Here is a 13,763-nt window from a genome sequence, read left to right as displayed (position 1 = left end):
AGACTTGTGAGGTCAATTTTTGCCATTGAGTTATCCTAGATATATATCCGGGTTTTATTTGTTGATGATTAAAAAAAATTAACATTGGAGGTTCCAATTAATATATAGATTTTTTGATGATGGGTTATATTTTTTTGCGGAAACTTTTCATCTATTGATGGATGATTGTATCTGATCGATATTTTTGAATTTATTCCACAAGTCCATTTATTAAAAATTGACTTTTTTTAAATAATACATATTCCACTACCCACGTTTAGCCATCTCCAATCTGTTCTGACACAATGCTTGATGAAAATCGTCCTATATGGCGTAAACTTGATGCCTGCTGCTAGTGCAAGCAAAGCAATATCAACTCTCTCTCTCTCTCTCTACAATTAAAAGCTCATGATTAGTGCTTCACTACCCAAAACCTTTCTGCAAATTCCATTCTCTCTACCTATATTAACTCATGTTGTCTCTAGATGGCTTAGGGGAAGCGTTATATTACTAAATCTTGTCCTATATATCTTTTCCTAACACCAGAAGCACTCATGTTCATAGTTCTTGACCTTCAACTTTCCCTACTTGTATTCACTGTTTGCAGCTACTAATCTTTTGATGTTCCTTCAGATTATAGTTTCTTTAAGTCAAGTATATATGTGAAAGTATCCAAGGTTATAGAGTGCTAATTAATTATCTAGAGTGGATTGTTAAAGGTTTTAGCTTAGAGTTCCATTCTCTTTCTGGTCTCTTAATTAATTAACCACAAACAGCTGATAATAAAAAGAAATTAAATTAATATTTTGTTTAAAAGAAATTTGAAGGGTGGAAATGGAAGTTGAAGTAGGAGAGATGACATATGGGCACATGATTAATCATGAGTCTAGTTCCCAACACAATCTCATTGTCCCATCTTCAGCAGTCCCACCACCACCCATGGAACACAGAAGCATCATCATCACCACCACCAACAACAACAACAGCAACAACAACAGGATGATGGTGAGGTACAGAGAATGCCTCAAAAACCATGCAGCTTCCATTGGTGGGAATGCAACAGATGGGTGTGGTGAGTTCATGCCTTGTGGTGAAGACTCTAGTCTCACATGTTCAGCCTGCAACTGCCACAGAAACTTCCACCGGAAAGAGGTTCAAGTTCAAGGTGAAGGCCAGCAGCAACACATTTACCACTCACCTCTTAACAGATTTGGGCTTGGAAATGTTATTTTGCAAGGCAGGAGCACTGTGCTTGGAACAGAATCTTTTGGGTACAACATGCACAGTAGTAATAATAATGCTGGGGTCCTTGTTCCTTCAAGACCCATGATAATGTCCTACAATATGGGTCTTGGAACTTTGCAGACAGAATCTGATGAGCAAGAAGATGGTCATGGTGGACTTCTGAGCAAACACCCACATCCACAAGCACACCAGATTGTGAAGAAGAGGTTCAGAACAAAGTTCAGCCTAGAACAAAAGGAGAAGATGCTCAACTTTGCAGAAAAAGTTGGGTGGAAGATTCCGAAGCAAGAGGAGTCAGCGGTGCAACAATTCTGTCAAGAACTAGGGATCAAAAGGAGAGTCCTCAAGGTTTGGATGCATAACAATAAGCACAACCTGGCCAAGAACATCAACAACACTCATGTTCCCACTAATCCTCTAAGCCAAACTAATTAATGGTTTGCATCCACTATTCTACCTATTAATTTGTTTTAGTGAGTAATAATTAGTTCTTAACCACTATTTATAGTTTTGATGCCAGAGAAAAACATGGTCATTTTGCAATGCGTCTACGAAAGTACATCAATCTGTTTATTAACCTTGTCTGGGTGATATTTGCAGACATAATATTTGGATTTTGATGCCTAAACCTAGTATAATTATGTGCCATTCACCTTTTCTCTTTTTGTTTCTTCTTTTTAATGATGGCTTTCCACTTTGGGTAATAACACGGTAGCGATTATGTAAGTTTGATTTAAGAAAAGGCAAATGGTGACATTTGTGATGGTTGATTGTTAAAAGGACGCCTCTAATAATATATCCTCTTGTAGAAGAGTTCATTTGCATGGAATGATATTAAGGTTCATGAGATTTCTTTGTCAATTAAATCAATTCACTCACATAAGTAGTTTCTCTTTTCTATTATATTATAAACTGAAGTTAATTTGCAAAGCGTACAAACAATAGAGTAATTGTTATTACGCCATTTTAAAACTAGCGCAATAATATAATTACTAAAGCACATGCATAATTGTTCTACACTATCGCATGTTAAAAGTTGTTTGTATTTGATTATAATATTATATATATGTATGTAGTTTCATATGTATTATGTATATAACTAGATTATGCGTGTACAAATAAATGTATACACACTTTTTGGTTTCTTCAGGTTTGGTTTTTATGAGTTAGTTTTGACAGCAAGGTGAGCAAGTGGACTTGCCGGAATTAATTGTACCAATTGGATCAATATGGTGGGGAGATGTTGGTTAATTTCTAGATGGCTGTGTTTGCCATCTAGAAGAGTTAATTTCATATCGATGGTGTTGAAAGAGTTAATTTCAAAATTTTCACTAACCCTTGAATTATGTAGGCCCCTCGATGTCTCTGATTCTTTGAACTTGTTTGGATACCATGATTACAAGCCCAACTGCACACGTATTCGAATCTTGAATAAATAGAAAGATAGCAAACTAGATTGAAACGTGAAAGTGGCAAATGCTAATACAAACGGGTGTTGTTAACCCTACTTATAGAAACCAAATTGTAGCATCTAATGAAATGGAACGACTATATACATGATAAGCGTTTTACATGATAATCATTTTAACGAGATGGTGTGGATAAACCAGCAACCAACCTATTAACAAGGAAGCTGAACTCATCGTGTTTAAACTAGTTTATTGGCCTCCAACCAAAACAAACGTTCCATCAAACTAGACCGATGTCACAACCCACGAAGGCGGGAAACACATGATCTAACGTTAATGGCTTCCGATAGCAATTACTTAAGTAAACACTTAGATGAAATTAATACCAAATGTAATAAAGTTGTACATGCTCAAGTTTGAAAAACAAATTACAAAGATTTAGCAACTATAACACAAATGTCTTCAAAAGTTGGTTTTCTAGCATGCATGCTTGTCCAAGATGTGTTTTCCCTGGCATGCACTAATTCACTTAAAAACATACTTAAAAAATGAATACAATGTTGATCTCAAATTTAATAGTCCTAATGTAAAATTGTTTTCCTTGAAAACCTTTATTTAGGACTGATAGGCATAATGTGAAACTATTTTCATTGAAAACTTTGATAGGATATACAGAGTCATAATATGTAGTTTTCCTTGTAAACTTTGATATATACATATAGCAATAACATGAACAGTTTTCTGTTATTGTTCTATTCGAGATGAACCAGGACTCCAAGAAATAACACAGAGAAGAAGAGTATGAGATAAGTTTTCTGATAATTTTATTAACGAAAGTAGGAGGTAATTTACATACATCAACTTGGAAAACAAATATGGAAATGGAATAATACTTTCAAAATAAGCAAAGGAAATAAACTGATTTCAAGGAGAGCCACATATATATTAGGGAAGTCCAATGATTCTTTTCTATAATTCTTGCCATGAATCCGTGTCTTTCTTATTTGAGATTTGACTTTGCATAATATAATTTTCTAATAAGTTGAGAAAACGAGTGGGCATGCTAATGAGGCTCTTGGGTCGAGACTGCACCGTTGGGCCAGCGTCACATACATGGGACGTAACATTATCACTTCGAAAACGGCCTTGTCCTCAAGGCCGGAACCATCGGTGGACTGCACTGTAGTTATAAAATCCGGGGGTAAGGGAGTGAATACTGACTACCAGTCCCCTTTACAAGCACTAATGACACATGAAATACCTGGTGGATACGTGAGCCCGGTGGCAACGCCAAACGATACGCGACCTTCTCGATACGATCGATGATCTTGAAAGGACTATTGTAACGACGACTTAACTTTTCGACAACCCGAGAAGCTACCGATTGCTGCCTGTACATGCGTAAACGAAGCAACACAAATTCACTGACCAAAAATTCTTTGTCTTGGCAGTGTTTATTAGCCTGATCTGCCATCCATTGTCAGGTTATTTGCAGCGTGGATTTTAGCAGGTCAAGTACTCTTTGGTGTTCCAATAAGGTTTCCTCTATCATGGTGGCTCTATTTTTATCGAGCGTGTAGTGGGGTAAAGAAGGTGGCGGGCGCCCGTAAAGTGCTTGGAATGGTTTCATGTCGATGGTAATATAGTGGCTTGTATTATACCAAAGTTCTGCTAGGTATAAGTATTTGGTCCAACGGTTTGGCTCATCACATGCAAAGCATCGTAAATAACGTTCCAATGTACGGTTAACCACTTCGTTTTGGCCATCCGTTTGAGGATGGTATGCATTGGAATGCAAGAGAGTCGTACCCACAGAGTTAAATAATTCTTTCCAAAACATGCTTAGAAAGATGGGGTAGCGGTCTGAGAGTATGATTTTAGGGAGACCATGTAACTTATAAACTTGATCGAGGAATATGGAGGCAAGGGAGTTGGCTGTGTAGTTGGGGCGTAACGGAATGAAATGTGCGAACTTGGTGAGCCGGTCAACGATGACCCAAATGGCGGTTTTTCCGTTTGACGGGGGTAAGTTGGTGATGAAGTCCATGGATATTTCCTCTCAAACTTGATTAGGAATGGGAAGGGGCTGAAGCAAACATAAGGTTTTTGTGTAGAGTACTTGGTTTGCTGGCACACTTAGCAATTATTAATATACTGTGTGACCTCATCTCTAAGGTTAGACCAATGAAAGGAACATTTAATCCTTTTGATAGTAGCGCTGATTCCTGAGTGTCCCCCTACTTTGCTGGAGTAGAACTCATGTAGTAGCTTGAGACGCTGGGAAAGGAGAATTGGAATGAAAAGCTTATTAGCACGATAAATCAACCCAACATGCAACTGTTGATTCGTGTATTGGTCCGAAGATTCCATAATTTGCCGAAGCATATCCCGATCCTCTGTGGTGGTCGTATAGTAGTCTCTGAGTTCATGTAACCACGGAAAATAGGGTACGTATAGTGTGAGTAGTTGTGGACCGGGTATCCGGCTTAATGCCTTTGCCACACGATTTTCTTTACCCGGTTTGTAATAGACTTCAAAATCATACCCGATCAATTTTCTTGCCCATTTGTATTGTTCCGGTGTTTGGATAACTTGCGTCAAGAGATGGTGTAAGCTACGTTGATCGGTGAAAACACGAAATCGGTGACCCAATAAATAAGGTCGCCATTTCTTGATGGCTTCGGTGATAGCATATAACTCACGGATATAAGCCGAAGCGGCTTTCATTTTTGGACTGAGTTTCTTGCTAAAGAAAGCGATAGGCTTGTCTTGTTGGGATAAAACCGCACCGATTCCATAACCTATTACATCTGTGGTCACATCAAAAACAAAAGCAAAATTAGGTAATGTTAGTGTAGGTAATTTTAACATTGCCTGTTTGAGTTTCTCAAATGCAAGTTGAGCTGCTTCAGACCACAAAAAATTTTTATTGCCTTTTAGTAGATCAGTAAGTGGGCCGGAGATATGGGAGTAGCCCTTCACAAACCGTCGATAGTACCCTGTCCGGCCAAGGAACCCGCGGAGGGTTGTTTGAGACGTAGGCGTTGGCCATTTTTGAATGGCGACAATTTTTCGGCGTCGATGGCTACACCCGTTCGGGATATGACATAACCAAGATAATTAATTTCTGTGAATCCAAGCACACATTTAGATAATTTAGCATAGAATTGATGGGTAGAAAGGGTTTGAAAAACATGATGGAGATGTGCCACATGTTCCGATTGCGATTTGCTATAAACAAGTATGTCGTCAAGAAGACCAATACAAATCGGCGAACAACATCACTAAAAATATTGTTCATGGTAGCTTGGAACATGGAAGGAGCGTTCGATAACCCAAATGGCATACCAAGGAACTCGTAGTGACCATCGATGGTACGAAAAGCCGTTTTTTGCTTATCATCCGGCGCTAGTCGAATCTGGTGATACCCCGCTCTCAAATCCAATTTAGAGAATATTTTAGCACCATGTAATTCATAGAGGAGCTCATCCACATTTGGTATAGGAAATCGGTCCCGGATGGTGTGGGCATTTTGATCTCGATAGTCAACGCAAAAACGCAGTGCCGTTTTTTTTGCGGACTAATAATACGGGGGATGAATACGAGCTAGTGCTTGGTTTGATAACTCCATCCGACACCATTTCCTTGATGAGGTTAGACATGATCTCCTTTTGGTAGTAAGGGTTACGGTACGGACGGATGTTAACGGGTTGGCTGCTGGGATGTGTGTGTATGTGATGGTCGTGTTGGCGAGGTGGGGGCAAGGTGGATGGGGTCTGGAATATATGGGAAAAGGTTTGGAGTAAGGTTTGGATGTTTGGGTCTGGGTGTGGAGGGGTGCTCACAGTGGGTGAGTCAGGTTCATGTTGAAAAATTAGGGTGTGCATGGATGCAATGGCATCCTTGTGACTAAGATGGTGGATAGTAGTGGAACTTGTAGGTGATAACATTGGTTCACCCGTGAGTGTAATATTCTCCCCTTGATGTGTAAAGGAGATCAAAGGACCAGAAAAGTCTGCTGTAATTTTACCCACCGAACTCAACCATAAGATTCCCAAAACGATATCGGCCCTTTCTCTGGGAAGGACGAATAAAGGAATGGGAAACGGATGCTGGGCTAAAATCAATGTAACTTCTGTGCAATAATCGGCACAACGTATTAACTCACCGTTCCCTAACAATACTGAAAGGGCTGGATAGGATTCACCCTAAGGTTTAGGAAAGATGAAACACGTGGTTGCACAATATTATGAGTGCTCCCCGAATGAATTAAGATAGTCACCGAATGACCCGCAATAAAACCCGTGACCCGTAGTGCCTTTGGCGATGCCACACCAAGTAGGGCGGCTGACGACAACGAAAGGAATTGTTTGTGAATTATAGTTTCTGGTTGAGATTAATCCGGTTGCTCGTCCTATGAAAGTAGATCCTCATCGAAATCAATCGGTGGCGGTTGCTGGTAAGTTTCGTCGTTGTCGACTATGAGATGAAATTGAGGAAGGTTGCATCGGTGACCACGATGATACTTCTCCAGACAACGAAAACACAACCCGACGGCTTTTCGTTGTTCAAGGGCTTCATGAGATAACTTGTTTAAAGGCAAGGTTTGGTTAGTAATTGTGGGTGTCGGTAATATTGGTGGTGTGGATGTGTTTGTGGTGGATGGTTTAGAAGTAGTGGTGGGTGGGATTGGTGATGAGGAAACAGTAGGTGTTGTGCGAAAAAGGAGGGTTTAGTTTAGGAAAATACTAGATGTCATTGAGGTTGTCTTCAACTAATTTTGCTAACCCAACAGCATGTGCAAGAGATTGGGGTTTATGGATGGCCAATTCTTTTTGAATATCTTTGCGGAGGCCCAATAAAAACAATTGAGCAATGCGTCCGGTGGAAGGCCAATGACACAATTACTTAGCCGTTCAAACTCGGTAATATAAGCTGTGACTGTCGAGGTTTGGCAAAGCTTGAAAAGAGCGGCTTGATGGTTTTCATATGAAGACGGACCAAATCGGATTTCAAGTAAACGGGTGAAATCATCCCACGTGGTCAAGAGACTGTTGTTGTGTAGGTATTTATACCAACTGAGTGGCTCTCCCGACATGCTGAAAGATGCTATGGTTAATCGTCTTGAGGGATTGGTCTTGTAAAAAGCGAAGTACTAATTGGCTTGGAACAACCAATCCAGCGGGGTGCCGTCGAATTTCGACAAGTTTAATTTGGGGAGTCGTATTTCAAGGGTATTTTTTGGTAGGGATGGTTTCGGAAATGATGGCTTAGAATCTGTTTTGGTCAGGGCTGCAATCAAGACGGTTGTTTGCTCAGCTTGAGCTACGATTTGGGTTGTGAGAGCATCAATCTTTAGAGAATTTTCTCTGGAATTGGACGAGAGTGCTTCTGCCAAGGCGGTGATGGACTCTTCCATGGTTGGATTTTCACGACGTGGAGGCATTGTTGTACGTGAATGAAAGCACCAATGTTATGGTTCTATACGAGAAGAACGAGGTCTCCAAGAAATAACACAGAGAAGAAGGGTATAAGATAAGTTTTCTGATGAATTTATTAACGAAAATAAGATGTAATTTAAATACATCAACTTGGAAAGCAAATATGGAAATGGAATAATACTTTCAAAATAAGCAAAGGAAATAAACTGATTTCAAGGAAAGCCACATATATATTAGGGAAGTCCAATGATTCTTTTCCATAATTCTTGCCATGAATCCGTGTCTTCCTTATTTGAGATTTGACTTTGCATAATATAAATTTCTGATCAGTTGAGAAAACGAGTGGGTCTGTTAATGACACGCTTGAGTCGAGACTGCACCGTTGGGCCGGTGTCACATACATGGGACGTAACATTATCCCGCCCTTCAAAAATGGCCTTGTTCTCAAGGCCGGAACCATCGGTGGACTACACTGTAGCTATAAAATCCGGGGGTAAGGGAGTGAATTCTGACTGCCAGTCCCCTTTACAAGCACGTAATGACACATGAAATACCTGGTGGATACGTGAGCCCGGTGGCAACGCCAAACGATACGCGACCTTCTCGATACGATCGATGATCTTGAAAGGACCATTGTAACGACGACTTAACTTTTGGACAACCCGAGAAGCTACAGATTGCTGCCTGTACATGCGTAAACGAAGCAACACAAATTCACTGACCAAAAATTCTTTGTCTTGGTGGTGTTTATTAGCCTGATCTACCATCCATTGTCGAGTTATTTGCTGCGTGGATTTTAGCAGGTCAAGTACTCTTTGGTGTTCCAATAAGGTTTCATCTATCATGGTGGCTCTATTTTTATCGATCGTGTAGTGGGGTAAAGAAGGCGGCGGGCGCCCGTAAAGTGCTTGGAACGGTGTCATGTCGATGGCAATATGGTGGCTTGTGTTATACCAAAGTTCTGCTAGGTATAAGTATTTGGTCCAACGGTTTGGCTCATCACATGCAAATCATCGTAAATAACTCTCCAATGTACGGTTAACCACTTCGGTTTGCCCATCCGTTGAGGATGGTATGTACTGGAATGCAAGAGAGTCGTACCCACAGAGTTAAATAATTCTTTCCAAAACATGCTTAGAAAGATGGGGTCGCGGTCTGAGAGTATGCTTTTAGGGAGACCATGTAACTTATAAACTTGATCGAGGAATATGGAGGCAAGGGAGGTGGCTGTGTAGTTGGGGTGTAACGGGATGAAATGTGCGAACTTGGTGAGCCAGTCAACGATGACCCAAACGGCGGTTTTTCCGTTTGAAGGGTGTAAGTTGATGATGACGTCCATGGATATTTCCTCTCAAACTTGATTAGAAATGGGAAAGGTTGAAGAAAACCATAAGGTATTTGTGTAGAGTACTTGGTTTGTAGGCACACTTTGCAATTATTAATATACTGTGTGACCTCATCTCTAAGGTTGGACCTTTTGATGGTAGTGTTGATTCCTGAGTGTCCCCCTACTTTGCTGGAGTGGAACTCATGTAGTAGCTTGAGACGCAGGGAAGGGAGAATCGGAATGAAAAGCTTATTATCACGATAAATCAACCCAACATGCAACTGTTGATTCGGGTATAGGTCCAAAGATTCCACAATTTGCCGAAGCATATCCCGACCCTTTATGGTGATCGTATAGTAGTCTCTGAGTTCATGTAACCAAAGAAAATAGGGTACGGACAGTGTGAGTAGTTGTGGATCGGGTATCCGTCTTAATGCGTATGCCATACAGTTTTCTTTACCCCGTTTGTAATAGACTTCATAATCATACCCGATCAATTTGCTTGCCCATTTGTATTGTTCCGGTGTTTGTATAACTTGCATCAAGAGATGGCGTAAGCTACGTTGATCGGTAAAAACTCGGAATCGGCGACCCAATTAACAGTATCACCATTTCTTAATGGCTTCGGTGATAGCATATAACTCACGGATATAAGCTGAAGCGGCTTTCATTTTTGGACTGAGTTTCTTGTTAAAGAAAGCGATAGGATTGTCTTGTTGGGATAAAACCGCACCGATGCCCTGCATCTATGGTCACATCAAAAACCAAGGCAAAATTAGGTAATGTTAGTGTAGGTAATTTTATCATTTCCTGTTTGAGTTTCTCAAATGCAAGTGTAGCCGCTTCAGAGCAAAAAAATTTTTTATTGCGTTTTAGTAGATCAATATGTGGGTCGGCGATATGGGAGTAGCCCTTCACAAACCGTCGATAGTACCCTGTGAAGCCAAGGAACCCGCGGAGGGTTGTTTGCGACGTAGGCGTTGGCCAGTTTTGAATGGCGACAATTTTTTCGGAGTCGGTGGCTACACCCTATCGCGATATGACATGACCAAGATTATTAATTTCTATGACTCCAAACACACATTTAGATAATTATTTTCCATAATTCTTGTCATGAATCCGTGTCTTCCTTATTTGAGATTTGGGTTTGCATAATATAATTTTCTAATTAGTTGAGAAAATGAGTGGGCCTGTTAATGACACGCTTGGGTCGAGACTGCACCATTGGACCTGTGTCACTTACATGGAAGGTAACATTTTCCTTGTAAACTTTGATATACGTAGTCATAATACGAAACAACTTTCTTTAAAAACTTTAATATGCATATATAGTCATAATATAAAACAGTTTTCCTTAAAAACTTTGATTATACGTACGATAAACAAAACAACTAATGCTAAATAAGAATACAAATATATATATATATACACTGACATATGAGCCTATAACCAAATCAAGACTTGTATGTTTTACCTTACACTGTGCCGTCACGAGGATATTACTAGATTATATGTGCACATTCAACCATATGGATTAGTGGTTAGCACAACTAATCATGAGCGGGTTGTGTCAATCCTAATTACTACTTTTGAAAGAGGTATTTGGTACGGATTTTTGCTATGGAAGAAATCAGTTGTAAATTTTGATACGAATTAGCTAGGGACACATGAATTTTGCTTCAAAATGTAATATATGCGAAGGTTAGAGAGTTGCCGACCCCTAATAATATTTACGAAGAATAAATAGTTGCAGACCCTAACAATATCCACGAGGAATAAAGGGTTACAGACCCTAATAATACCTGCGAAGAATAAAGGGTTGAAAACCCTAATAATATCTGCGAAGGTTAAAGGATCGCAGATCCTAACAATATCTGCGAAGGTTGTAGGGTGAAAGGCACTTTAAAACATAGAACGATTATGTATTTACTAAATAATGAACATAAGTTAAAATATGAAAGTAAGAATGTATGTAAGATGTTTGAATGAAAGGTAAGCAGGCTAAGTATGTAATATGTATCTTCGGATGCGTATATGTAAGAATGTGAATGTAATGTATGTTACCTGTTAAACTAGAAGTCACTCAGCGTAGCTGACTTTTAGTATGCACGCAAGTAAATAGGTTAAAGGAGCTGGCTTGAGGATGACATGTGGTAGGGACTGAGACGCTGACATCTTGTGAAGAAATTTTATGATATTCTATGTTATGTTTAAGACAAGTTAAATTATGTTAAGACAATATTTGAATATTTGAAATATATTGGTCGATGTTTTATGATTCTGTGAAAAATTTTTATTCACTCTGATATTTAGAACTTAGTTTATGAGTAAATCCAACACCCAATGTAGGGAACAGGGATTGGGGCCTTACAGTTTTTTATACTAAAGCAATCAGAATGATGAGTATTCGATATTGCATAAGATATAGCATATGCAATAGAATATGGTCTATTTTGTTGTTTAAAGAAATCTTTTCTTTTAAAATCTTGTAATAAACTTAACGCTTTATCAGTAAATCTACGAAAAATATTGGTCGATGTTTTATGATTTCGCAAAAAGTTTCAAATAACTCTGATATTTAGAGTTGTGTTTATGAGTAAATCCAATACCCAATGTAGGGCACCAGAATTGGGGCTTTACATTCTTTTATACTAAAGCAATCGGGATGATGAGTATTCGATATTGCATAAGATACCATATGTAATAGAATATGGTCTATTTTGTTGTTTAAAGAAATATTTTCTTTTAAAATCCTGTAATAAAACTTAACGTTTTATCAATATCTTTGTCTTGAGTATAATAGGAAATTATTGGATAAATATTAAATTTAAGTTTACCATCTGTAAATTTCCTCTTCGTATTCCAAGGCATGCTTCTTCTCAATTTTGGATCCTATTGTCCATGATTGCTAAATCTATAGGAGTATCTATACCTTCTTTAAATATGGATTTTACTATTATTTGGATGGCTCCTGCATGAACCCATCCTAAAGTATTTCTTATTTCATTTTTTACTTTTTGTAGTTTTTCTTAAACATCTTTTTTAGATAATAAAGGTATCATAACTTTATTAGATGATATATTAATGTCTAGAAGCTCTTTCTTAAATATTTTATCCATAATATAGATGATGATGATCTCTAGGTTTTATTCCTATTCTTTGTAAAGTATTTAATTTAAATCCTGAATAGTTTGATAACGAGAAATTTTCATGTTGTATTTGCTTAAGTTTTTTCTTATCTATCAAAATTTCTTGTTTATATTCCCCTAATTGTTATTTTTGATAATCGATTATGTTATTATCTATTTTAATAATAAAGGCTATATACAACCTAGTCATCTTCAGATGAGGTTTATTCGGTTTCAGTTAAAATAAATATACTTTGATCAGAGTCTATCTCAAGAAAATCATTAATTGGTATAAAATCTCCTTCTTCTATCATTTTTCTTTTGTCTTCTCTATTTCAAATATTTTAAGATTTTTATTAAACTTTTTTGGACATTCATTTACATAATGACCTTTTTAATGACAGAAGTTGCATTTACATTCCTCAGGACCTCGTTTTCTTTTCTAAGTAGGTTTAAACATCCTCTTATATCATTTTCTTTATCATATTTTGTTTTACGTTTTTTTAAAATATCTTTTTCGAAAATGAGTTCTTTTCTTGTATTTTCTTTTTATCTTTCCAAAATAATATGAACTATAACATCCTATCATTAACGGCATTTTAGGACTAATACAACATAAAGATATTTTTTTTATAATCCTTTACTCAATTTAGTTAGTATAGCGTCTCCACACCATTCACTCAATTTATCTCTAACGTGAGTTATTCTTTTTCCTAACATATCAGTTGTTCCTGGGTTATAAGTTTTTATTAACTTTTGTACCCAAGGGTCTGGTATTTTTGCAAAAAGTAGTGTTTAATAACTATTCATATCTAGTACTTGATTATATATATGGTAATAATAATCTTGAAATACACAAATAAACCTTTCTATTTCACAAATGTCATATAATTGTAATCTTATCAAGGCTGTTGAGTATTTTTTGATGGTTGCTGGGTCTTTTATAATATTTCCTTCTTCACAAAACGCTAATCTAAAGGCTCCTACTGTTCTTCTTATTATATTTGTTATTAAATCATATTGTTCAAATATTGTTCTCTTCCTATCAAAAAGTAGATTTTGCCAAAATCTTAAAGAACTATTTAATAAGGTTCTTTTTAAAAATCCTTGAAGTGTTTCAATATTTATTCTATTAACAGAAACTGTTATTCTTAAGGTTTTTTCCCATTTATCTATTGCTTCTTTTATGTTATGCAATTTAGATCTAAATATATTCTGAAAGGATTAATCGGTT

The 13,763-nt window shown here is 37.6% G+C and overlaps 1 pseudogene; it reads left to right on the top strand.

Annotated features, from left to right (window-relative positions):
* The first annotated feature begins 794 nt into the window (after positions 1 to 794).
* LOC143544681 (zinc-finger homeodomain protein 2 pseudogene) lies at positions 795 to 1,659 on the top strand (annotated as a pseudogene).
* Positions 1,660 to 13,763: the final 12,104 nt, after the last annotated feature.

Source organism: Bidens hawaiensis, unplaced genomic scaffold (assembly GCF_021521415.1).
Source record: "Bidens hawaiensis isolate Kalapana, Puna unplaced genomic scaffold, B.hawaiensis_p1.1 tig00013688_1, whole genome shotgun sequence".
Taxonomy (NCBI): domain Eukaryota; kingdom Viridiplantae; phylum Streptophyta; class Magnoliopsida; order Asterales; family Asteraceae; genus Bidens; species Bidens hawaiensis.
This window is presented reverse-complemented; position numbering and strand designations above follow the sequence as displayed.